The 25710-nt window shown below is 34.9% G+C and overlaps 1 protein-coding gene across 2 annotated transcripts in view; it reads left to right on the forward strand.

Moving 5' to 3' along the window:
• The first annotated feature begins 3651 nt into the window (after positions 1 to 3651).
• LOC129751377 (uncharacterized) overlaps positions 3652 to 25710 on the forward strand; it is a 508402-nt gene continuing 486343 nt past the window's right edge. For both annotated transcript variants that reach the window (XM_055746844.1, XM_055746845.1), the window contains exon 1: positions 3652 to 4836. The gene's annotated coding sequence lies outside the window, so the exon portion shown is untranslated. The remainder of the gene's footprint in view (positions 4837 to 25710) is intronic.

The following is a 25710-nucleotide window of genomic DNA, read 5'->3' on the forward strand; positions in this document are numbered from 1 at the left end:
CGCTATCTGACGCCCTCTTGAAATCCAAGATGGCGGCTTCCGCTAAACTTTAAAATGTAGTGAATGACTTAAAATGACATGGTGACATGACCCAGGTGGTAGTGGGTGGAAGGGCTTAACGAGTAGAAGTCGAATATTGCTATCTTACACCATCTTGAAATCCAAGATGGCAGCTTTCTTTAAACTTTAAAAATGCTCTAAATCATTGAATATCGCATGAAACCTCCAAAATATGGGTGTTTGTCAATTGGGATAGGTTATAAAAAGTTTATTTTTGCATTCTGACGATATCTTGAAATCCAGGATGGTGGCTTCAGCTGAACTTAAAAATACTGGATTTCAATATGGCGTCAGACAACGAAATTTGACTTCAACTCATGATTTATTCCACGGGTCATTCAAAACCAATCCCTTTTCATTCAAAAAGTCTGTCCTCATTTACTGTACTAATGATTAACAACTCAGAAATGAGGAACTCAACCTTAGCGTGTAATTGGTTGGCTTGCGAGAGAAACGTCAAATCGTAACTTTTTTTGGGGTCATCATTAAACCATAATAAAACTATGAATTGAGTTAAACAAGAAGATCTAGTTTTTTTTCCTTTTGAACGAATGTTGTTGAGATCTTTTATTGAAAAAAAATGTTGAATTTAAAATTATGATAGTTAACAGATACTGAGGATCTGACCGAAAAGGATTTGAGAAGGTTTCAGAAAGTTTATATTCCAAAGAATCTTATCTGCTTGTCTGTAGATGGAAAAAGATTTAAAAATCCGAAATTGTATTATGAAAACTATGAAAGGGAAAATAAATTTTCAAGAAAAGTTAAATGAGCTGAATTTCAAATTCGATTGAATTCAAGTTTTTCTGGCAAAACATTATCAAAAGCAATATCAAAAGTACGAAAATTGTCCAAAAGCATGTTCCACTAAAACGTGAATAGCTTTTGATTTGGCAAAAAGTGGCAATTAGTTTTTGTTTTGTTGGATGGATGAGACTTCCATTTAAATGTTTGAGTAGGAATGAAAGTGGTGTCTCGAGGGGTAACATGTTTTTCAGGTGTCCGGATATTATGAAAAAAAAAATTCAATTCTGCAACCTAAAATGAATTTTATTCTGTTTTGAGCACATCCATTTTATTATTTAAATTACCATTAGAAATACAACTTTAGTGGAGTGCTGATTTTTTTTTGTTTTTGCGATAAAATGCAATAACATCAAACCACAACTTAACCTAGATAGAAAATTGTAATAAACATGGAATTTTGAGATATATTTGATAGATTTGGGATCGGTGTAATGTCCAGTTTCTGAAAAGCATAAATTTATGATGAATTTTCGAAATTTAAAAGAAGGGGGTTTGGCCAAGCTTTAACAGGTCCTGCCCCACTATGCGTCGGGATTTTGACGTGGGTGAAACTGCACTATAGATTGCAGATACAGGTGATAGGTGATTAAGCATTTTGACCCATTTGTGTAAGGTAATAAAAAAAATCTAAGTCTTAAATAACACAGTTAGTTTTTTTGTCTTTGAAAGAATCAAGCTTCAAAAGGAATCTACAAGAAATCAGGATCGAATATTTTAAGAAAACATTAAAGAAAATTGAACTCCTTGATATGGGGTTTGTATTTTATTTAATAAATCATTTTCACCTAATCCAAAAGATTTCTAATAGAAACGAACATATAAAATGCACCTGTTATTACAATATGGTATCAAGAGAAGATTAGAGCATAATGAGCACCCGGGGCATAGAAGGCACTCGAACGAAATTACGAATTTTGTCAAATAAATTTTTATTAGAACAGTTTTGTAGTTCCTATACCTAGTATAATTTTTTTCAGAAAAAAAGAAATCTCCTTATCATCTTCACAAAAAATTAAAAAAAAAAAAACCAGCTAGGATCTTAAGTGACGAAAAAATTACAATTTTTGCACACCGGAAAATAAGCTATTATGATCGTTAAATCTTCTTGACCTATTAAGTACATACTACAAAACGATGTACACGTTGTTCCTCAATTTTCACAATCATAATTTTTTTTATTTTTTAACAATAATCAATTTTAAAACGCTTTTTTTCTTTTTAATTGTTCACTAGGGGCGTATAGAGCATCATAGATCGGGGCATGTTGAGCATTTTCTGCCCTAGAATATGGCAGTTAGTTCGACTTGATGAAGTTAACTGATTTATAGAGCCACAGTTTAAACAGTTTACATCTGAAGATTGGGCCTATTGGTCAGCTGTCGGAAAGGTATTTAGAAGACTGGAGTTCGATTCCTGGTCCAGGCAATTTTTTTTCCATTTTCCATTCATGATCGATTATTTAGATCTTTTCAACAAAGCCAACTAGGCAACAGAAACATAATGTATGAATGTTTGAATTATTTGTATTCTACAAACAGACATTTATCATTGATCTTTTTGATGGATTTATGACTCACCGTTTAGTGCAAAATGCGTCGTCAAGAACTTAAAAAAAAATTAACCTCGACCAGGAATCGACCTCTTCGAAACCTAACCACTAGGCCCAACTGTCAGATGTAAACAAGTCTAGCTGTAGCTCTACAAGTTTGCTAGATTCCACGGCAGAAAATGCTCATCGTGCCCCGATCAATGGTGCTTCTACTGCCCCAGTGGAGGTTTTGGTTATGCCCCAGCAATGACTAATTTTCAGCTTTAGGCAAACATTTTTTAAATGCATTTTTAAACGTTTTACACATTTTTTTCAAATTATAGCCAGTTAGGAAATAGACTTTTTATATGTCTGAACACGAAACAATGAAGTTACTCAAATATTATAGCTGTTTTCCATGGTTAAATGATCGCCATTCTTAAGGTGGCCATTATGCTCTCATCTCCCCTACAATGTTTTTAATTTGCTACAGTGTTACTATTACGGCTGTTTCTGGCTCACTTTTTGTTGCTTATTATTTAATTATCTTCGAATTTTGCCCATTTGGCCAAGGAATTTTGCTAATATTCCTGTTCGTCATTTTTTTAAATTTTGAAAATTCTAAAATTTGAAGATTTAAGGAATTTTAAAAATTCACTCTTATCACCAAAAAAAAGGTTAATTTAGATCTTCTGACCTATTTTTGTTCTGAAAAATTCGCTGAATATGGGAGATTCTCCTCTATAATGTAGCAAATGTCGTCTCAAGAGCTGATATTATTTTTAACATCTTGTTTAAAAACAAAACAATTGAGGAGAGTCATTTCGTCTCACCCTTTACTGTAAAAGCCCTCTCTTCGAAAGTCCTTTCAACAAAAAGGAGTCGCTTGGTATTTGGTAAGTCAGCTCCCCAGCTTCGTCAAAGCAGCTGATCCCGAACCGGGGCCGCACATTGTCAACGGTGAGAAAAGCTCCGCAAAAAGCTTCCCATTCTTCTCTCGTTTTTTTTTCAAATTCTTTTGACATTATCTCAACCATCTCCCGGTGTCGATTTCCCTCGATGCCTAGCTCAATTTTCCCGGATGCAGTACCTGCTGTTCTCTCTCTGTAGGGTTTTTCTTCTCAGTGTCGCATTGGTGTTGGTGTGAGCCCCCAGATTATCCTTCAGCTGAGAGAGCGGAGCGACGGAGCCTCGCAATCCTTTCGTTGGGACTCGTTCCGGACTGGACCTAACCGGAATCAGTACGAGCAGGAACGTCGTCGGGTACGGTTGAAATTTCGAGGATTCGTATTCGGGAACCGCGGTCGGTTGTTGAGTCTCTATCAGGTGTATCTACCTGTGTGGTTACTTGCTGCTACCACCAAGATTCTGGAAAAGGATTCGGTTTTGGTGTTGGAAGGATCTGCCGAGTTTACCGAGCTAGATAGTATTGGGATTTTCCGGAGAGGCTGCTAGCAGCATCATCATCGTCTTCGTCGTCATTGGTGTTGGTAGCGAGCCTTGCGAGTTTCGTATCGATAACGTCATCCCTCGGTTGGGATATTGAAGGCACACCGAATGATGGCAGCCGCCAGGATTGCCAGGAGAGAATCTGCCTCGGACCGAACGGGCGCAGAGCAGTTTCGCGAGTGAACATGGAGCCCCCGAAAAACATAAATAATTGATCCTCGGAGTGATGGAATTTTTGAGCCGAATGGTTTAATATTTTATTCAATTCTCTCAACCGTGTTGTGTGAAATTTGTGTGCACTATTTCGGTGGGGAAAACGATGTGAAAATTTCCTCGGAACTTGCCGCTGTTGGCCTTGGCTGGATTCCTCTGGGTCAAGCAAATTGATCCAGTTTCTTTTCTGCGGAAAAGGTGTTCGGAAAATGAAGGAAAATTAAGCCATCTAGCTTGAGAGCTAAGTGATTGAGGGAAGGTGATTTCTGTTCGAGATCGCACCGAAGCTGTGATAATCTGGGAAGGGACGGTGAATTTCCTTTTTTCGCCTGCCATGAGTTGCAAAGCTCGAATCATCTGGTCGATTTCCGGATTTCATTGGATTGGAAAAATCTAAAGTAACACACCACTAACCTAGATCTGCGGAATCCAAGGGATTACGGATATCATCATCAGTGGAAACAAGGTGATAAAAATTCTGAAACCCGAGAGAAATTTACGGAGAGCAATCGGAGCCAGAGCGCCCTCGGAAAATTGAAACATGATGACAGTGAAATCGGTGGAGTTGTAAATAGCAATTCCTAAGTCCTGTGTATATTTCTGTGTACAGTGAAAAAGTGAATCGATCAGAAATAATAACAGTGAAGAAGAGAAAGCCATCGCGAAAAAATTGTACCAACGTGGAAAATCAATTTCCTTTCAGCTGCCAACGAACGAAAAGTTCCCGGACGCTGCCGCTCGGAAAAAAAACAGCAGGAAATCCAGCGAAAAAAAATCCGGTGAGAATCGACACGCGGTGAACCGTGTTTCGTGTTTTCATTTTATCGCAAAACCTACAGACACAGTTATTTATGCCTTGGCCCTTGGTGTATTCCATTATTCCTCCACCCATCCATACCCACCCACCTTAAGGTCACCCACTCACGTGGAAAAACACGCGAAATTCCATCACAATCCCGTCAGAGAAACGGAACGGATTTCGCTCTCTCCCATTGCATACCTTTGGGCTGACATCATTCTCCATTTTTGGGGCGGATGTGTGCGAGTCCTCGCCGAAAATCTATGTTTTAAGGTTACACGCTCAAAATTGCTCCGTTTTCGTGTTTCTCTGCTGTTCAGATGATGAAGGTCATAAAATTGTTACCGAATGCCTACAATTGGCGACCATGTGTTAGTTTTCGCGGAGCGAAAAAGAGAACTCTTATCTCGTTTCGCGAAAGCTTCTTCGGAAAAACCACGTTGGTTTTCTCTCGCAATTTTCTTTCGCTCACCATCATCGTTTTGCTCACAAGGACCAAACTAAACAAACAAAAAATGCTCCCAACAATGCCAACGACACTGAAACGTTCGAGTTCGTTTGTTGTTTTTTGTTTGTTTGTTAGAATCTCTTAAATGATCCTGTTTTAGTCGTTTTTTTTTGTTGGCTCGAGATTTTCGCTCGACCGAACTCAACTCAACTCAACACGATTGTGGCATAAAAGAAAATGAGTAATTTCGGGTTATTACCCACTACCTCAACTACACACAACTCGACGAGCGCTCCTCGTGTGATTTTCTGCTGTTGGAATTGAATAATCAATGATGGAGCTGAGCTTAAACCTACAAGGAGGAGGTGGTGACTGGGAAGGGTTTGCCCAGACATTTGTTTTAATAATGATACAAGATCTCAATTATCGTTATCTCGCTGTCGGATGCTACCCCGTTAATGTTCACCTACTAGCGTCCTGTAATGTTGTGATGTTTGTTTTTTTTTTAAGTTCCATTTGTTCTAATTAGCCATTCATGGGATGGAAGTGGGGTGTGAGGATGCTGCCAAATGTTTGCTGGCTGTCGGCATTGTAAAGTTTTATCTGTTTGGCCGAGAGCTCTGAATACATAAGCTCATACGAGCTAATTGATTTTGGCAATCAGGTTCGACAAAAAAAATTATGAGTGTAATGCAGGATCTTAAAACCAGTGATTTTTAAAAAGCAATCTTTAGGGAACAGAAAAGTTTTTTTTCAAATTTTCTAGTTTATTGCAGGGTAGAAGGGATTTGAATTATTGAGGGCATATAAACACTAGAGTGCCCCAAATTTGTATGGAAATTCTGTTCAAGGTCCCATACCAAATTTAGGCCAGATCGAAACACGGGAAGAGGTCGATCAACGAGCCTGAAGTATGTATGGGATTTTCAGACATTTTGTTCAGGAGGAACATAAAAACCCAGTGTTTTTATCAGTAACTTTGCCCTCTTCGGTAGATTTCTTTTGGTTTTTTTTTCTTCTGGAAACCTAAACTATAACAAATATTTCATCTTATGACCGCTTTTCAATAAGAGTTAATATAAAAAAGTGATTAAGCTTCAAAAATGGGTTAACATTTTTAAGGATGGTATTCATCCCTGAAGCGTCGAAATCTTCGACCGCTCCTACCGGAACACTCCATTTGAAATGCATGTCATTTCGTCAAATAATGACCAATTTCAACCATATTAATTAGGTAACAGGCAAAACTGAAGGGGAGAGCCGAATTATCCCCCGATCCCCTTTCCCTGTTTTCTTCACATCTTTCAGGAAAAATTATTCATCTAAACTATCCTTTTTTCACTACATGAATCACAGAAGCTGATTGTAACAACTTTTGTCCCACGAAAATCATTTCCGTTGAAAATTTTTTTTTTGCAATTTTTTTACAATTTTATAACCAGAAGGGCTAAAGAATTTGACTTTCAGTACTTTTTCGGTTGTAGTTTTTACACGCTTCAACCATTTTCCCTATTTTTTATTGTACCACATTGAACTCATATGAAAAGTTAATAAATATGAGACATATTTTTCGAATTATTTTTGTTGATTTCCAAATTTTAAACGGGGTTTAAGTTTCATTTCCGCTACCACCTGCCCCTTTTTTCAAAAAAAAAAAAAATCTGAGATTTAACCCCCTTTCCCATGAAGATTTTTTCTAAGTAATTTTTTTTTCAATTGATCGTTGTGACAGAAAATTACTTGATCCCAAAAAGTATTGAAAATAATGTTCAACAAACATGTCTGAAAATTCCTCCGGCAGCGTTTGGTACTTTTTACATCACATCCTATATCACTCTTAGGCTAAGATATTTCATTTTACGACAGTCGAATCTATATGCGTTCACAAATTTGAACTAATCTTTAATTGTAAATTTCGAATTGCGTTTCAACAAACCTTTAGTATTGAAACTTAAATCTTGGCACTCAGAAACATTACCTCATCTTTGGAATGGGGTTTCTTTAAGAACTGTCAAATTGAATTCATCAAGTACTGTTAAACACATCAAAAAGTTGGTAGCCAAGTTAGAATGCTTCCCAGTCACAATAGTCAACACTACCAGCAAAAAATGAAATGTTAAACCTAGTATCCGTTAGTTTTTTTTCTTATATCTTTGATCATAAAAAAAATCCTTTAATGTGATTACAAATGTGATGCTGATATGAAATATTCTTAAAAAAAATTAAGTTCTCAATTTTGTTTTGTGTTTGTTGTTCTTCTAAATGTCCAACTCCACATTCGAAAGGGTTTTGATTTTACAAGGCCACAAAATTCACATTTTTCCAAAATGCACAGATTTAACGAGCTTATTTTTTATTAATTTAAGTGCCCTGAAACCGAATAAAAATAATTACTTTTTTTTCTATCAGATTTTGTTTTTAAAATATCTTTGAAAATAATTAGACCTTATTTAAAATAAAAATCAGCACTTACAAAACTGTATAACGTAACAAAAATTTAAAGATAGAGATTTTAAACAAGATAAACTTTCAAGAAGAACGCTAGAAATTTTGATTTCTGCGAAAAAGGAAAAGAAGTATACTTTTTGTTTTCTTTTACAACGAGAATATAAACGATTTTTTAAGGTAAATTTAAGCCAAAATGAAATTTGGATATTATAAGAGATGTACCGAATAGTGGTATTCGGCGAACGGCCGAATACCATATATTGACCTTTTCAACTATTCGGCCAAACAAATATTCGGTTGAATATTCTTTTGATTTTTTTTAGTAAAAAAAAAAACTTAAGCGATTATTTAAATGCTTTCTGTTTCTTCCATATTAATACCCCTTATGCTTTTAGGTCGATAATTTTCAACCAGATGATATTATCGGATGATCGGACCTACAAAATATTTTTTAAGTAGGGGTCTTTCAGATTTTTAAAATGTCATTAAAAACTGACTCGTCGTGTTCCTGTGAAATCTGGGATAAATCGTGTCGAAACAGATGCAGAGCTTTTTGAAATTGCTTCTCTGATATTGAATTAGATGAACCGCGGATTTGAGCAAGATATCTCCAAAATAGTTGTTGAAAAAATAGATGATCTTTAACTTTAAGCATACCATACTTTCGTCCACACGTATCCACACGGTCAGGCATTCAGGACGATTTTGGAAAAAAAAAATTAAAAAGGGCAGAATTTATGTATATTTTGAAATTTTTGAAAATTCCAAATTGAACACAAAATTTAAACAATTTTAAAGAGTAATTTGAGTTTATTATTTGATTTGCAAATAATCTGAATAAACCCGAGCAAAACTCGGGAAGTTTTATTCAATATCCGGACATCCAGGCCAGATATGACATATCTGGATTTTTTTTTATTTATGAGCAAGCCGGAATATATCCCTCTCTTATAAACTATAATCAAAGTATAAAACGATACCTTTCAGCATTCTCCTGCCCGATCTTCAGTGGAAGATACGCGGATACACCTTAGATGTTTTACTGAAACCATTTTTTTCATATTTTATAGGAATTTAACCCATTAAGGTCATTCTTCCTCGTAAATAACTGCTAAACCATAAGTTTTCAATGATTGTGTGGGTTTTACAACATTACTTTTGGATATTTTATAAATTATCCAAAAAAGTTTTAAAAAATTTACAGGTCTGTAGTAGATATTCGGCCTATTCGGCCTATTCGGCCGAATACTTAGCTCAACTATTCGGTGAGCCGAATATTCGGCTTAACGGTTTTTTAGCGGTATTCGGCGCCGAATATTCGGCCAACCGAATATTCGGTACATCTCTAGATATTATTAAAACAGAAGTCAAATCATTTTCAGACTTTAATAAATTTGTTAAATAAAGTAATACTTAAGAAATTCAGTAAAGTTTAAAATACTTGCAATGATATCTTTTCGAATTTCAAAAAATTATAGACTTTAACTTTTAAAATAATTTTTTTATTTGAAGTTTGGAAAAGTATTACTGGAAAACAGGAAACAAAGAAAACAGGAAAACAAAGAAATTCAAAATCAGTTTTTGTCTTCAGTAGTTTTATCAAATATAAATGATTGATTTCATTCAGAACTGATTAATTTGAAAATAATAAATAAATTTGTATCACCTAAACTAAATTTGAAAAACAAAATCTGACAAAAGCTTTTAGTGCAGGAAGTTAAAATATCTCAAATCTCTATCATTTTATCATAGGTATATAAAATGCTGTTTAATTTTATAACTAAGATTTTAAAATGGGAAGACATTTTTATTGAAAAAATTTCCTCCTTAAAACTTATCTTTCCCATCCACAAGTTCATTAATTTTCAAACAAATTTTCCCAATTGAACAGTCCTACTATAATTTTTTAATTTTTTTTAGATAAGTTTGTCTGTGTTTCTCAATTCTGAATTTTTGTGTTCTGAAAACATATTTTTTAGAAATCATTCAAACTGAATTAAAATAAAAGAACAACATTGTTTGTATCATTTGTCCTTGATCCATTATTGAAATTGACGGCGACAACATATTAATATCTTAAATTTATCTTCCGTTTTTATTATTTTAATTTTTTTTATCGATTTTTATTTTAAATAAATCTATGCAAAGTTCAAAAAGCAATACGAAGTTGCTCCATTTAAGCCATTTTTTGCATTTAAAACAAGTACTTCGAATTGCATATTTTTGTTTTTATCAGTTTCTTAATGAATGTTTAATAAATCAATTTCCTTCTTTGTCATAACAGATAAGTTTAAAATTATGAATTGAACATGCTTCTTACTTACTTACTTAATGATCCCACGCCGATCCTCCGGTGCATAGGGCCGTGGTAAAAGACCTCCACTGTTGACGATCCGGAGCCAGCGGCTTCACCTGGTCCCAGTCAAAATTCTCGTCGACAGTTCGGATTTCAGCGGCTAGGCTCCGCCGCCACGAGTTTCTGGGTCTGCCTCTTCTTCGATGACCTTCTGGATTCCAATCTAGCGCCTCTCTGCAAATCTCGTTTTCATCTCTTCGCAGCGTGTGCCCAATCCATCTCCACTTACGTTCCCGAATCTCGATTTCTAGCGCCTTTTGATGACACCGGCGATGTAGTTCCTCATTCGAGATCCAGTTGCCAGGCCACCAAGCGCGGATGATATTCCGCAGGCAGCGATTTACAAATACTTGCAGTTTTCGCGTCGTTACCGCATATGTGCACCAAGTTTCGCACCCGTACAGCAATACGGATTTGACGTTTGAGTTGAAGATTCGGATTTTTGTTCGTAGAGAGATCTGGCGTGACCGCCAGATGTTTCGGAGACTCGCAAACGCAAATCGGGCCTTTCTGATCCGTGTTTCGATATCTTTTCTGGTACCACCATCAGGCGTAATCTGGCTACCAAGATACTGGAAGCACTCCACTTTCTCAACTTGTTGCCCAGCTACCATGAAACTGGAGGGATTTCCTGTGTTGATCTCCATCGACTTGGTCTTTCCGACATTGACTTTGAGACCTGCTGCCTTGGAGCTTTCGGTGAGGTCGTCGAGTTTGCTCTGCATATCTGGTTGTGTTTGGGCGAGCAAAACAATATCGTCAGCCAGGTCAAGGTCGTTCAGTTGCTCCATTGTTGAGGGATTCCACGGCAATCCTCGGTTCGGTGCACAGTCAATCGATCCAATCAGAATCTCATCCATTACGATTAGAAAAAGTAGCGGTGATAGAATACATCCTTGTCTCACTCCAGCAGTTACCGGGATTGGTTCGGACAAGACACCGTCGTGCAAGACCTTGCACGAAAATGCCTCATACTGTGCTTCGACGAGATGGACTAGTTTCTCTGGGACCCCTCGTCGCCTTAGAGCCGCCCAGATGTTTTCATGGTTAAGTCGGTCGAATGCTTTTTCGAAATCAACGAACACCAGCAGAAGAGAGTCCTGGAATTCGTTGATTTGTTCCAGTATGATTCGTAGCGTTGTGATGTGGTCCACACATGATCGTCGAGATCGGAATCCAGCTTGTTGCCGTCGGAGTGTAGCGTCTATTTTCTCCTGGATCCTGTTCAGAATCACTTTGCAGAGTACTTTGAGGGTTGTACAGATCAACGTTATGCCTCGCCAGTTACCGCACTCTGTCAGGTCTCCTTTCTTCGGGACCTTTACGAGGATACCCTGCATCCAGTCGGCCGGGAATGTTGCAGTATCCCAGATGTCAGCGAAAAGACGGTGCAACATTTGTGCTGATAGGGCAGGGTCGGCTTTCAGCATTTCAGCAGGGATGCAATCGATCCCAGGTGCTTTGTTGGATTTCATGTTTTTGATTGCCGCTTCTATTTCAGCCAGCGAAGGTGCTTCCGAGTTGACGCCATTTATGCGACTTACTGTTGGCGCTTCGAGCTGCAGATTCTGTTGGCCATCGCTATTCGTGACTCGGAAGAGTTGTTCGAAGTGCTCAGTCCATCGTTTGAGCTGATCTGTTCGATCGGTCAATAACTGACCTGCTCGGTCTTTTAGCGGCATTCTTGCATTAGTCCTAGCACCACTGAGGCGGCGAGAAATGTCATAAAGTAATCGGATATCTCCATTGGCGGCGGCTCTTTCTCCCTCTTCGGCTAGGGAGTTTGTCCAGGCTCTCTTGTCTCGTCTACAAGCTCGTTTAACTGCCTTTTCCAGCTCCGCATATCGTAAGCGGGCGGCTGCTTCGGCTGACCCGGTACATGCCTGCTCAATTCCGACTTTCGCCTTTCTCCGATCATCGACCATCCTCCAAGTTTCATCCGACATCCATTCACTCCTTCTTCCACAAACTTTACCGAGAGTACCATGGCTCGTCGTGATAAAGGCATTCTTGATTCCACACCACTGTTCTTCGACTGTTCCGTCTGTCGGCAGCTCCGAGGCCCGGGATTCTAGCTGTTCAACGTATGCCCTTTTCACCTCTGGATTCTCCAACCGGCGGACGTCGTATCGACACCCGACTTTCTCCTCGCGCCGTTGGACACGTGCAACTCTCAGTCGTATCTCGCCAAGGACGAGGTGATGGTCAGATGCAATGTCTGCGCTTCGCTTGTTGCGGACATCAAGAAGGCTCCTTCTCCATTTTCGGCTGATGCAGATGTGGTCAATTTGATTTTCTGTTCGGCCATCTCGGGATACCCAAGTGACCTTATGTGCTGGTCGATGGGGGAAGAGCGATCCACCGATCACCATGTTGTTGTTGCCACAAAATTCTACGAACAGCTCTCCGTTTTCGCTCATCTGTCCTAGGCCATGGCGCCCCATGATGCGCTCAAGGTCCTGATTGTCGGAGCCAATCTTTGCGTTGAAGTCGCCCAAATGGATTTGAATGTCACCCTTCGGAATTCTCTCAACCACGCTGTTCAGTTGACTGTAAAACTGCTCTTTCTCCTGCAAGTCGGCAACGTCAGTTGGCGCATAACACTGGACCATTGTAAGGTTTCTAACCCGTGTTCTAAATCTGGCTACGATTATTCTTTCGTTTATCGGTTCCCATCTAATGAGGGCCGCGTAGGCCTGCGGGCTTAACAGGAAACCAACTCCTCGTTCCCGAGTAGCATGTTCTCCTCGTATGCCAGAGTAAAGCAGGACTTGCCCGGATTGTGTCTTGTGTTCTCCAGTATTAGGCCAACGGACTTCGCTCAGTCCCAGAATTTCAAGCTTGAGGCGGCTAGCCTCTCTAGCAAGTTGTTCCAGTTTGCCTTGTTGGGCAAGGGTTAAAACATTCCAAGTTCCAATTCGTGTCCGTGTTTTCATGCTAAAAGTCGTCGCCAAAGTTCCAGGTCGGTCATTTCTTTCGGATTCCGTAACAATTTCAAATCGGGAGCAGTAGGTTGTTAGCCTAAAGTCCCTATCCCGCGATGGGGCTGCCATCTTGGACTTAGCTGGCGGGAGCCGCATTTCATAAATTCAGCCGCTTGCTGCAAGACAGACGCTGTTTGAGCCGCCCCTGACCTGGAGAACATGCTTCAATATAAATATATTAAGTCAATATTGTGAACTGCAAAGGCATATCCTTTTATTTTGATAGCTGAATGTATCAAATATAAAAAAAACAAAGTTAGAGATTTGAGCATTGGCACTCTTGAAACCAAATTTAATAGATTTTTTTTTGTTTCGATTATAGTCGTTATAAAGATGGTAATTATGGCATTCGCGACTTTATCAACGTTTCAGTTGGCGGATCGTTATTTAAAAACTTATCCGGTACAACTCGATGTTTACTCTTGGGATCGAACTCGCGGACATCGGCTCAGGAGACAACAGACTTTCCAACTGAGCTACATACAGTTGCGTTCAAAAAAGAATGAAATCGCGTGAAGCTGCGCACCCACTTCCAACTTTGACAAGCTGCCATTTCTCTCTCGGTTTATATTTGTTCATGAAAATTTCACACAATCTAGTTCAACTATCCAACTAACACTCTACAAAATTTGAAGTCTTTACAATGACGGGAATCAAAGATACAGGTTTTCCCGTAAAAAAAGGAAATTTGGAATTGCTTCACTAAATTTGCTGTATCTTTGACAATTTTCATTTAAAAATCTTGAAATTTGGTCCAAAGATGTAAAAATTTTTGATCTAATAGGTATCAGGCCAAGTTTCGTCAAAATCGACGAACGTGATCAAAAATGGTGCCGGATTTCAAATGATGCTTATTATCGCCCAGCAGACGATTTCATTCTTTTTTGGACGGATGTTTTTATGGAAAACATCGTAATCTATGAATTCTTGATTTTTTCTTCCACAAAACCAAAATTCATCACAAAGAATGTTCTTAATAGCTAAAAACATCATTCGTACTTTGTTTCGAAAGAGAAAATGTTTCAACAGGGTTCAAAATTAGAAGAACAGAGTTTCAGAAATGACCTGCTAATTATACCGAAAAAAAAATTTGATCCACAATTAACGCAAATATTCTATTCGCGCTTGTGTTTCAATATCAGCTCTGTTGGAACAGTTTCTATTTCTAAACATAGCAGGAATGAAGTTTCTCTCAATTTACAACATTCTTTGTGATAAATTTTGGTTTTGTGAAAGAAAAAACCAAAAATACATAGATTACGATGTTTTCCATACAAACATCCGTCCAAAAAAGAATGAAATCATCTGCTGGGCGATAATAAACCTCATCTTCAACCCGGCACCATTTTTGATCACATTCATCGATTTTGACGAAACTTGGCCTGGTATTAAATCAAACAATTTTACATCATTGGACCAAATTTCAAGATTTTTCAATGAAAATTGTCAAAGATACAGCAAATTTAGTGAAGCAATTCCAAATTGTCTTTTTTTACGGGAATAGCTGTATCTTTGATTCCCGTCATTGTAAAGACTTCAAATTTTGTAAAGTGTTAGTTGGATAGTTGAACTAGATTATGTGAAATTTTCATGAAAAAATATAAATAGAGAGAGAAATGGCAGCTTGTCAAAGTTGGAGGTGGGTGCGCAGCTTCACACGATTTCATTCTTTTTTGAACGCAACTGTATATCACAAGCTCTAAATTAAAATAGCTACTAGGTTTGTGTTTTGAATAAATTCTTTTAAACTCAAAGTGGTTATTTTTTCCTGACCGAGAATTTAAATTTTAAATCGTGAATAAATGATTCATGTTTTATTTCTGACATGATTTGGTATTTGGATATAATTGCTTTTTAAATCTGGTTTCATTTTTAATGTTATCTATTCCTGCTCTGATTTTTATGTCCGAAGATTAAAATTCTAGTTTTATTAAAATTTTAATTCGTATTCGATTTCAAATGTTTCGCAAATATTGATTTCATATTTGTTAACAAGGAAAAAGGATTGATTTTAATATTTCATTTTGATTCATATTGAATCGTTACAGTAAATTTCATTCTTTACTCAAGTCTATGTCATGGTCATAAGTAAAAAACAAAGTTTCAGAAACCAATTTTCTTATTAATTATTCATTTTTGGTATTTTTCATATTTCTAGCTAATATTAATTTTGAAAACCCCCTAATAGACGAGTCCTTCGCACGGGCCTGGTACATATATTATGTATTTTAAATGCTTATTTGTATTTAAAACTTTCAGAATAGTGAAGCTTAATTGGTGGAAATTTAAGTTTTAATGAATGATTATCTTATACCAACACTAAAAAAATTATTAAAATTTAAATTAAATTAAATTAAATTTAAATAATTAAAAATGAGCTGTTTTCCAAAGATCTGTAGCAGCCTTTAAGGCCAGAACAAATATAAATTTCTTCTTTTGTCACCAACCACCAACTGAACCAAATCAAAACTAGAGAAGAAATTAACACTTTTTCAACCGATTTTCTATACAAACTTATTTCGATATACTTTGATACAACTACAATCTACGAAGCCATAATTTTCATTGGAAAAACTGTTGATAAAATAATGATTTTCTTATTTTGAATATCAAAATGTAAAAAATAAAAACGAGTTATGAGCTAATGGGGAAATCTTTCTTTTAAGTGAAAGTTATACACTTGTTGTTGAATAGCAGAAAATTTTAAAAAATGCTTCAATTATATATTTATTGAAATCTTCAACCATATTTTTTTAATTTTGCAACTAACTTTTAGCTATACGTCAGAAAAAGCAAATATTTCGATAAAAATTGCTGTGAATTTGAAAATTGTTTTGAAATTTAAAAAAAATTTCAATTGTGCTGGTACATTTTTCTGAATAGTGATTCAGAAATATATCGTGTTTTTCATAAATTCTGCAATTACTTCTTTAAAAAACGAACACACACATATAGGATCTCAGTGAAACTTCATGTTTCTTTGAAGAGATCTAATTTACTTAACTCTAAGGCGTACATCTTTCAAGGAGACCACAGAAAGAGTACTATATGTGCCGTGATCGGGATTCGATCTCATGGACTCTGGCTTAGAAGACTGGATTTGTTAATTGTCCTCGAAGAATTTCATTTCTTAATCTAAATTTAATTCTGAAATATATTCATGATACATGTTTCGGAACTCTGGAGCTTGAAACTCAAATTCAAGTTCTGATTCTTTTTTTTTTAATATGAAACGAATTGAATAACTTTTTTTCGTTTCGAATTTGTAACAAAAAATGTATGAATATAGTTTATTTTTTAAACGATTTTGATAACAAAGGGGAACAGCAGTTTTTGAGCCGACACTTAAAAACCCAATATTTTGTATATCACCATCTAGTTTTGGAGCTATGGCGTTAAGAAATTCATAAATTGGTGTGTTTTGGGTAAAATGGATCATTTTTGATAACTGATAAACTAAAAAACCTACATGAAAACTGAAAGCTGATTACAAATCAATTCACTATGCTTCATTCAATCAAGGATTCAGATTTGTCAAGATAATTTTGTGTCAGAGATACATTGCTTTGAAATAAAAAAAATTAAATTCTTCATTTTTTTTTAAATTTAAAATAAATTATTCTAAAACTTTGTCTACTACCATAGAGCCATAAAGAATTTCACATTGAAGATTTTAATCTATTTACCAACTTGGTGCAAAACTGCGAAATTATTCGGCTGATCGATTCAAAAATATCAGATTTGGAAAAAAATATCAAGAAAAAAACTTTAATATATTTTTTCTCAGAAGTTAAAAAATTACTCGCGGTCTTCAGAAAAGTTGTTATTAAATTATTGTGTCAAAAAAACTATTCATACCGTTTTCAAAAGTTATCTCAAAACAAAAATCTGATAGAAACACCAAAAAATAATATTTGATATAAGCGCCCTACAGTTTTCAAAATAAGCTCTTATATTCTATGTGCCTCGGTAAACTATTTCTTTTGTTTCGATTATAGTCGTTTTACCATCTTTATGGCATTCGCGACTTTTTCATATCAACGTTGCAGTTGGCGGATCGTTATTGAAAAATTTATCCGGTACAACTGTGTTCGATGTTTACTCTTGGGCTCGAACTCGCGGACATCGGCTCAGGAGACAACAGATTTGCCAACTGAGCTATATCACAAGCCCAATCGGAAAACTATAAATTTTGTTGCCTTGTGAAAGTACAAAATCATAAAATGAAACTTCAATTCCTGATAGCTCAAGTCAAAAAAAAAATCACATTTTTCCAAGGTGCAAAAAACTTAAGAGCCAAATTTTCCTGATTCAGGGGTGCTGAATCCAAATATGCATTTTTTTTTCATTATCTCAGCTCTCGTTTCAAAGATTCGAGACCAACATTTGGTAATAGGTAAAAATTCATATAACAAACTTGTGCACTTTTTGAAAAAAAATTAATAAAATTATAAAATGCTACAAAGATATGGAACAATTTTTTCAATAACATTAAATCAATGGTCAATTTTTTCGATGGCTGTGAGAAATTATGAATTCTGAGAAAAATTTACATTCGTTTTGATTTGAAATTTTTCAAGTTCTACGTTAGTCTGAGAATTTAATGACATTTCAAATAAATTTGAACCTGAAGTAATGCTCTGCAATTTTTAACAAAGGTGTTGAAAAATTTATATCTACAATGTTCCAAACTTTAAAACGCCCTTTTGTAATGTCAGATAAAGTTATTCCTATTCTATTAAATTTTCTTAAAATTTGTAGGACTACATTGATTTTTCTAAACTTTCTCTGGATTTAGAAAATCTGGACAAAATCTTTATCTTTCATGAAATAACAGAAAATGAAAATATTAAAAAGCAGTTTTTATGTTTTTGGGTAGGTTTATCAGCAATGAATGACTGATTTCAGTCAAATCGAAAATTCTAATCAAGTCGAAATTTATAATTTTCTCTAGCCATAGGACCAAAATCTGATAAAATATTCGCCAAAAGCTTTCCAAATCTTTAATTGAAACACATGCCTTGTTATTTAATGCGATTGAAATAATAAACTTTTTTGTGAAATCTCAAAAATGAATTATAAATCTTAATTTTAATTATCCCTGTGTGTATGATTTGTTAATAACTGTTAACAAGTTAGTCAAAAATCACTCCATGATCATTAGAGCGATTGCCGGATAAATAGTCGTTTGATAACAGGATAGTTTAAATTATAATTGTGAATTTGTATTTTTAATTTTGGAACTAGGTAAAGAGTGTCAAAAATTCAAATTTAACTAGAAATCATCACAATACCAAAAATGCACAAGAAATAAGGAAATCGAAATTGAAACCATTTATTATCGCATGACCACTACATAAACTAGAAACAATGGTAAATTTTACTGAAAATAAATAAGAATCAAAATTTCAAATAAATGGTATTCCGAATAAGCTAGTGAAAAGTATTTCAAAATGATGTTTCTTTCTCGGAACCAGAAATTTGCTCGAAAATAGCTTTTATGCAGTCTTGTTTAGTAATTTGGAATCAATATTCCCTAAACACCTGAAAACGAATACGAGTAAAAAATTCAAATAAATCCAGAAGGGTTGACAGAAAAATTCCGCAGTATTTTATGATTAATGATTTTGATTAAGAAAAAATATATGTATATTCATTAGGATTTCTGAATGGGAAAAAATGAACTTAAGAATATTTAATCAAGAAACTGATAAAATAAAGATAAAAATATTAAATTCTACTGAATCAAAGCAATCGAAAGGTTCCCTTTAATTCAATCACGGTAAAACAAAAGTTCAGATACCGGTATTTCGATAGCAACTTACAATCTTCTTCAGTGAGCGTTTTCGATAACGATAATGTTTTCGATAACGATAATGTTTTCGATAACGATAATGTTTTCGATCGAAATCGCTCACTGAAGAAGATAGTAAGTTGTTATCGAAAAAACGGTATCTGAACTTTTTTTTTCCCATGGTTGAATTAATGGGAATCCTTCGATTGCTATGATTCAGTAGAATTATTCAACTAAGTAGGCTCACAACACGTATTAGAATTATTTCTAGTACATTTCTATGTAAATATTGAGAGTACAAAACAGTCAATAATTGCGTATTAAAATGTTGCTTTAGAGTGAATTTTTCGAATCATTTTCGAACTTTTTAAAGATTAAGTAAAAATTCATGATCTTTGAAAAAAGATTATTCAAAATTTAAAAAAAGGTAAAAATTTTCAAGTGTATGTTTCATAGTATGAAATTTCAAGCTCTGAATATTTTGTCGTCATCAATTAAAATACATAAGATACATACAATGTTTCCTCATTAGTAAGTTTTGATCTATTGCCTTTAAAGAAAAATATGTTTTCAAAACAAAAAAAAATCAGAATGGGAAATCAAAGACGAACCTACTTAAAAAATTTAAAAAAATTAAAATTCAACAAACTTATTTGGAACTCAAAAACACTAAACAATAAAAAACAAAATATAAAGACGCGAAAGACTACTTCATTTGACATTTCGGTGGAATTTCTTTCAATAAAATCGTTTAACCATTTTAAAAACTTAATATTACAATTTAATTGATCATTCAAGGGAACAAAATTTTTCGTGCCTATGTTTTACTGATTGATTTGGAATATTTTGAACTCGACTTGTTCGTCAGATTTTGTTTATCACTTCTATTTTTGTTGATATCGAGTTTATAATTTAAAAAATGATGCAGATTTTAGTGAAATCAATCATTGATAACCGATGAACTTACGAGCGTAGGGGAAAGTGGTCCTAAATTCGCAAAGCGGGTTAAATTTGCCTAGGGGCGTTTAACGAAATGGCTGATAAGACAGCTGATCTAATCAATACATTTCGAGCGTGGCACGCTTTAAATAAAAAGCAGGACAGAATTTTATGATTTTACCAACTCAAAAATAAAAAATAAATCATACAAAGCTTTGATACCTTTTGATGTAATATTTTGACTTTTAAAAATAATACGTAAAGACGCTCAAAACAAAAACTTGGGAGGTTTTGGTTTATAATTCAAATGAACTTAAAAAGTAAAAAAGTTTAAGCCTCATCATGGTTGTAAAATGCCTCTATCCTAAAATTACAGGTTAAATAGAAAAAATATGAGATTTTAATCATTTATATAACGAATCTTAGCTCTAACTAACATCTTCATAAAGAATTTAAGATCTCAAAACAGATTTGACAAAGTTTTTCTTATGGATGAACTACCTCCATAATATGGCAACCCTATCTTTTGGTTTGATCCATAACATTATAAAAGACATAGATTTTTATGAAATTTTAGCTTTGTAGTATGAAGGTTATCAGTTTTTAGCATTTTCAATGAAATTATACGGGAAGTGTTCAAATTATACAAATCAGCCAAGTAATCTATATATATAAAAAGCAATTATCTGTATGTTTGTTTGTTTGTTTGTTTGTTTGTTTGTTTGTTTGTCCTCTATAGACTCAGCCGTCTTAAGAGCTAGAGATCTGAAATTTGGCATGGATGCTCATTAGGACCAGGAATGATGAAAAATGTTTTTAGATTTTTGGACGACCCCTTCTGTAGGGGGTCGTCCATACAAGACAAATATTGTTTTCACGTTATTGACGTTATTTTCCGTCGGATTGTGATGAAATTTTGCACATGAGTGTTTTGAGAGACGAGCAATCGATTACAGTTACCAATTTTAGAGTTTGAGGTCGGCAAAAGGGGTCGTCCATATTCACTGATTAATGTTTTTGCGATATTGGCTTTATTTTACATTGGATTGTGATGAAAATTTGCACATGAGTGTTTTGAGAGACGAGCAATCGATTACAGTTATCAAATTTAGGGTCAGGCGTCGGCCAAAGGGGTCGTCCATATTCACTGATTAATGTTTTTGCGATATTGGTGTTATTATACACTGGATTGTGATGGAAATTTGGACATGAGTGTTTTGAAAGACGAGCAACCGATTTCAAGTTTTGAATTGCAGATCAGAAGTTGGCTGAAGGAGTCGTCCATACCCAACTTTAATGTTTTTGCGATTTTAACGTTATTCTACATTGGATTGAGATTAAAATTTCCGCATAGGAGTTTTGAGGGACGCTCTTTTGCTTTCAGGTTTCAAATCTTGACTCAGGGGTCGGCAAAAGGGGTTATTATCTGTTCATTGTTTTTACGATATTCTCTTGATTGAGCATAGAATTGTAATGAAAATTGGCATATGGGAGTTTAACAGAAAAGATAATCGATTTCAGGTGTCAAGTTTTGAATCGTGGTCATAAAAAAGGCCATCCATGTTAGTTGCTCACTGTTTTCGCGATATTGTCGTGATCATGCATCGGATTGAGATGAAAATGTTCAGATGAGGGTTATAAACTTTGAGCAATTGACTCCAGGTAGCATGTTCCGTGTCAAGGGTCGGCGAAAGGGGCGTCTATATTCACTGATCACTGTTTTCAAGTTCCTGACGTAATTTTACATATAATTTGAAAAGAAAAAATAACACAAAGAAGTTTTGAGGAACGTAAAATTGGTTTCAATTATCGAATTTCGGGCCATGGGACAGAAAAAGAGGGTTTCATTAAAAGTTCAGTGTTTTGTGCAATAATTTTGTTGGAGGCAGTTAATTGATATCAATTTAAGTGTGAAGGTCAAGCAAAAGAGTCGTGCACACAAACAAATAGTACATGTTTCTGCCATAATGTCTAGATTTTGCAACCGATCGAGAAGAAAACACTCTCACATAAATTTTAATAAAAAGCCAATCAACAGTTTAATTTGAATTTCAAGTAATAGTAATAGTAGCGACTTTAAACACTGTTGAATTTTTTCCCCAAAATTGTCGAAAGAATGTTTCGAATTCATTTTCTAAACTCTATTTGACGTAACAATGATTTAAAGCGAAACGAAGTTCGTACGGGATCAGCTAGTGTTTTTATAAACAACTTTTAGTTTACTCCGACGTTTCGGAGTTCATTGACACTATTATCAGGGATCAAAGTTGTCGTTTATCACTGGTTTTTAAGAAACGACCTCTTTGATCCCTGATGACGGTGTCAATAAACACCGAAACGTCGGAATAAATTAAACGTCATTTATGAAAACAAAATTGGAATAATTCACCGTTATTTGAACACTAAAACATACAGACGAAATTTTCATAATCAACATTATACGGAAATATTGCAAGAAAATTATAAATTTTGGTTAAAACATAAATATGCGGCATTCGGCATTTTAGACAACAGTTACAATTAAATCATTTTCTCGAAAAGATTTCAACATACAATTTGCTCCAATGTATAGAAAACAGATGCTTGTCCATTAGGGTGTCCCAAAATTGCATAATGTCTGGGAATCTGGGGGTTCACCCTCCAAATGGTTGATTAGGATGTGGAAAACAAACTTTTGTATGGGGCCGATTACAAAAATCAGGTTTTGAGGTTCCGCGAAGGCGACCTTTGAAAAAAGTCCACTTAAAACAAATATTTTAAATATATCCTGGGTCCAACAATTTTCACAAAACTTATAAATTTTATTTTTTTCAATTTTGTTTGGGTTTAATTCTACACGTCAAAAATGAAAAATGAATCAAATTTGTGTCATGAAAAGATGCGGATCTTTGTACACTTAAACTTTGCTGAACAAAGCATGTTGTTTGTACCATCGTGTGAAGAGCTATTCAGGGTTTAATCCTTGATAAAAAAAAATCACGATTTAGGAAATTTTATATTTAATTAATCAAATATGTCCTAATAAATACCCACTTGAAAATCAAAACCCTTGCGAAAAAAGACTTGGATGATTCAAGGGAATCATCAGAAGACCATATGCCAAATTTGAGCTGAATTTGACAACGGGAAGGGGTTGCACTGAATCTCAAGTATGAAAGGGATTCTGAGATATTGTGTTATGAAGAAGCATAAAATACTGGTTTTCCATCAAATATTTTTTTTCTTCACCAATCGATTGCCTAATTGTGTTAATTTTATTAAAAATTTAGTTAAGACCAACATTTCTCCTGAAGACTTTAACTCAGTTGGACTTAAAACAAAAAAGTTATGGCGGTTCAAAGATTGTATTTTGGTGACAAAATGTCCTGTAAAACGCAATGAGTAAAATGTACTAATTAGTTAATAATTTTGTTAAAAACTTTATTTATTTTATTTTAAAGGTTTATCCACCAACTACAACGTTGATATAGAGTCGCTAAAGACACAAAAGTTTAACTAAATAAAAAAATCGACAAAGACGTTGGAACCTTCCCAAACCAAGTCCATTTCCATATATTTATGTTTAATCGGATAATGTTATGCACGGAAATCATTAGAAGAGCTGAGGTTTATCTGTAGTTTTATGCAAACATTTTTTTTCGTTGTTTTAAATAAAATTTTAAATTCATATTTTTTTGTCTTTACTAGAGAGACTTGCAGCCTTTGGCTGGTTCGTCTTTATTAAATTCATATTCATCATACGGTTATATTATTGAGTAGCTATCTGGGAAAATTTATCAGGTTGGTTTCTCAATTCTATTGGATGTTTCCAAAGGGTGCGAAATTTTCTTTCCCCTGAAGATGAATGGTATGGAAGTGTTTTAAAAATATACCTGAACTGAAATATTGTTGGTTATTCCTTTAAAAAAATATTCATAGTAAAAGTATATAAAGTCGTTGTTCTGTATTGTCCAGCTAATATTGAAAACAGCTATTCCATGTAGCATGTGGAAATGATCTCAAATCCCCATTCCGGATGGCGAATTGCCACCATCATCATCGGGAATAATTGATATCGACCGCAACAAAATGCACTCATTCTACGGCAGGCAACAGCCTCATCATCGCCATCATCACTTCGGCCTCATTGGCGCTAGGAATTCGACACCCCAAGTCATTCTGGTGACATTGCTGCCACACCGCAAACAACAATAATAACAACATCAACATTCGAATCAACAACAACAACACCAAAAATAAAACAAGAGCAATCGAATTGGAATCCTGGAAAAACATTCCCATTTAACCCATTACACCTTGCGATGTCGTGCCAATACACTGCACGCTGCTTTTCCTGAGTTGAGTGTGGTCGTGAGAATTTTCCTTTCTCGTGCCACTTGGCGCCATTCCTGCTGCTGCTTTTTCCAACTGCTGATGATGTGTTGGAATGTGAGTGAGCAAACGTTTGCCAGGATGCACTGAGAGCTCTCTCAGTCGACCGTGGGAAAGTGCATAAATACCTTGCTGAAGAAACTGTGCAGAGCAACGATTTAGCCAGTTTCTCTCATGCTCTCGGCTACCCATTTTTCGGATTATCCGGGTTTTCCATGTGGAGCTGCTTTTCATTCACAGCTGCTGGGAGTTGTTTTTCTCGCACACAAACAAAGCGGTGCTTTGAGTTGTTGAGGTTTTAGCAGTGTTCCAAGATAGATTGGAACATGAGTACTCTAATAAATATAAAAACAAAAAAAATTAAAAATTTCGGAAATATGCTTTTATATTCTTATGATAGGGAGGAAATGGATGTACGAAAAAAAATATGATCAAATTTAAAAACTGACCATATACATTTTGTATATTAGCCCAAAAAACTGACCAGTGCAAAATTTCAGCTCAATCGGACTTGAATCAGTGGTGTTTCAAAGCGCTCAAAGTTTTGGTTTTTTGACCTTCAAAAATTACCAAATCAAATATTGAAATGCTTTATTTTAAAAAATTAATGAATTTATTCAAATTGCACCAAAAGTACTTTAAGGTACCAATTCTCACGCATATTCTGTTTGCATTTTCCCTGGAGTCACCATAATATTCCTGAATTTGTATTACATTTCTACAAATAAGCAAGCCCTTATAAAGGCTAAGGCAAAATCTTTTTATATTTATTTTTTTTTAAACAAATTTCTGCCTTCCGGAAACTTGACATTATATCGATCACAAATCTATAAAAAAAATGAAAAATATTTTCTTTTTAAAAATTTATAGGTAGGGGACACCCTTTCAAAATAATTTTTTGGGAAATAGAAATATTTGGTGAGGATTTCTTCGTAAAAATTTAAAATTTCTTTAAATAAGGTTAATAAATTGAAATTTTCAGTAGATTTTTGTTTTCGAATACAAACGTAAAGTGATCAAAATTACGGTGTTCCTCTAACTTTAGACATCCGGAAAATAAGTCACCTCACTGGATCACACTCTCATTCTAACTTGAACGTTTAAATTACAGTTGTTTGCTTTCCAACACAAAAATGGTGCTAATTTTAAAGTTATTAACATTTCAGTGCGGCATATGTAACTGTTTTTTTCGCGTGTAAGCCTGCGTTTTGTAAAATTTTTGCGCGTAAAACTGTCACTATCTTTGGAATTATGAAAAAAAAAAAATGTTTTCCACAAACCCCTTCACTTCATTCTTGCTTAAAATTTCAACTGTAATCGAGTACTCTTACGTTGACATTCCTTCTAATTTTAGTAGTAAATAGTCCAAATTTGGACTAGAAATTTCAAAAACAACCCCAAGGGTTCTCGACCTGGAAATATTGTTAATTCTTTTTTAAAGGATTTTAATTCCACAGGTGACATTCGTGCCTTCTATTTTGTAAATGAAAATACCATGCTTGTAATTTTTTTTT

The sequence above is a fragment of the Uranotaenia lowii genome, chromosome 3 (assembly GCF_029784155.1).
Source record: "Uranotaenia lowii strain MFRU-FL chromosome 3, ASM2978415v1, whole genome shotgun sequence".
Classification (NCBI taxonomy): Eukaryota; Metazoa; Arthropoda; class Insecta; order Diptera; family Culicidae; genus Uranotaenia; species Uranotaenia lowii.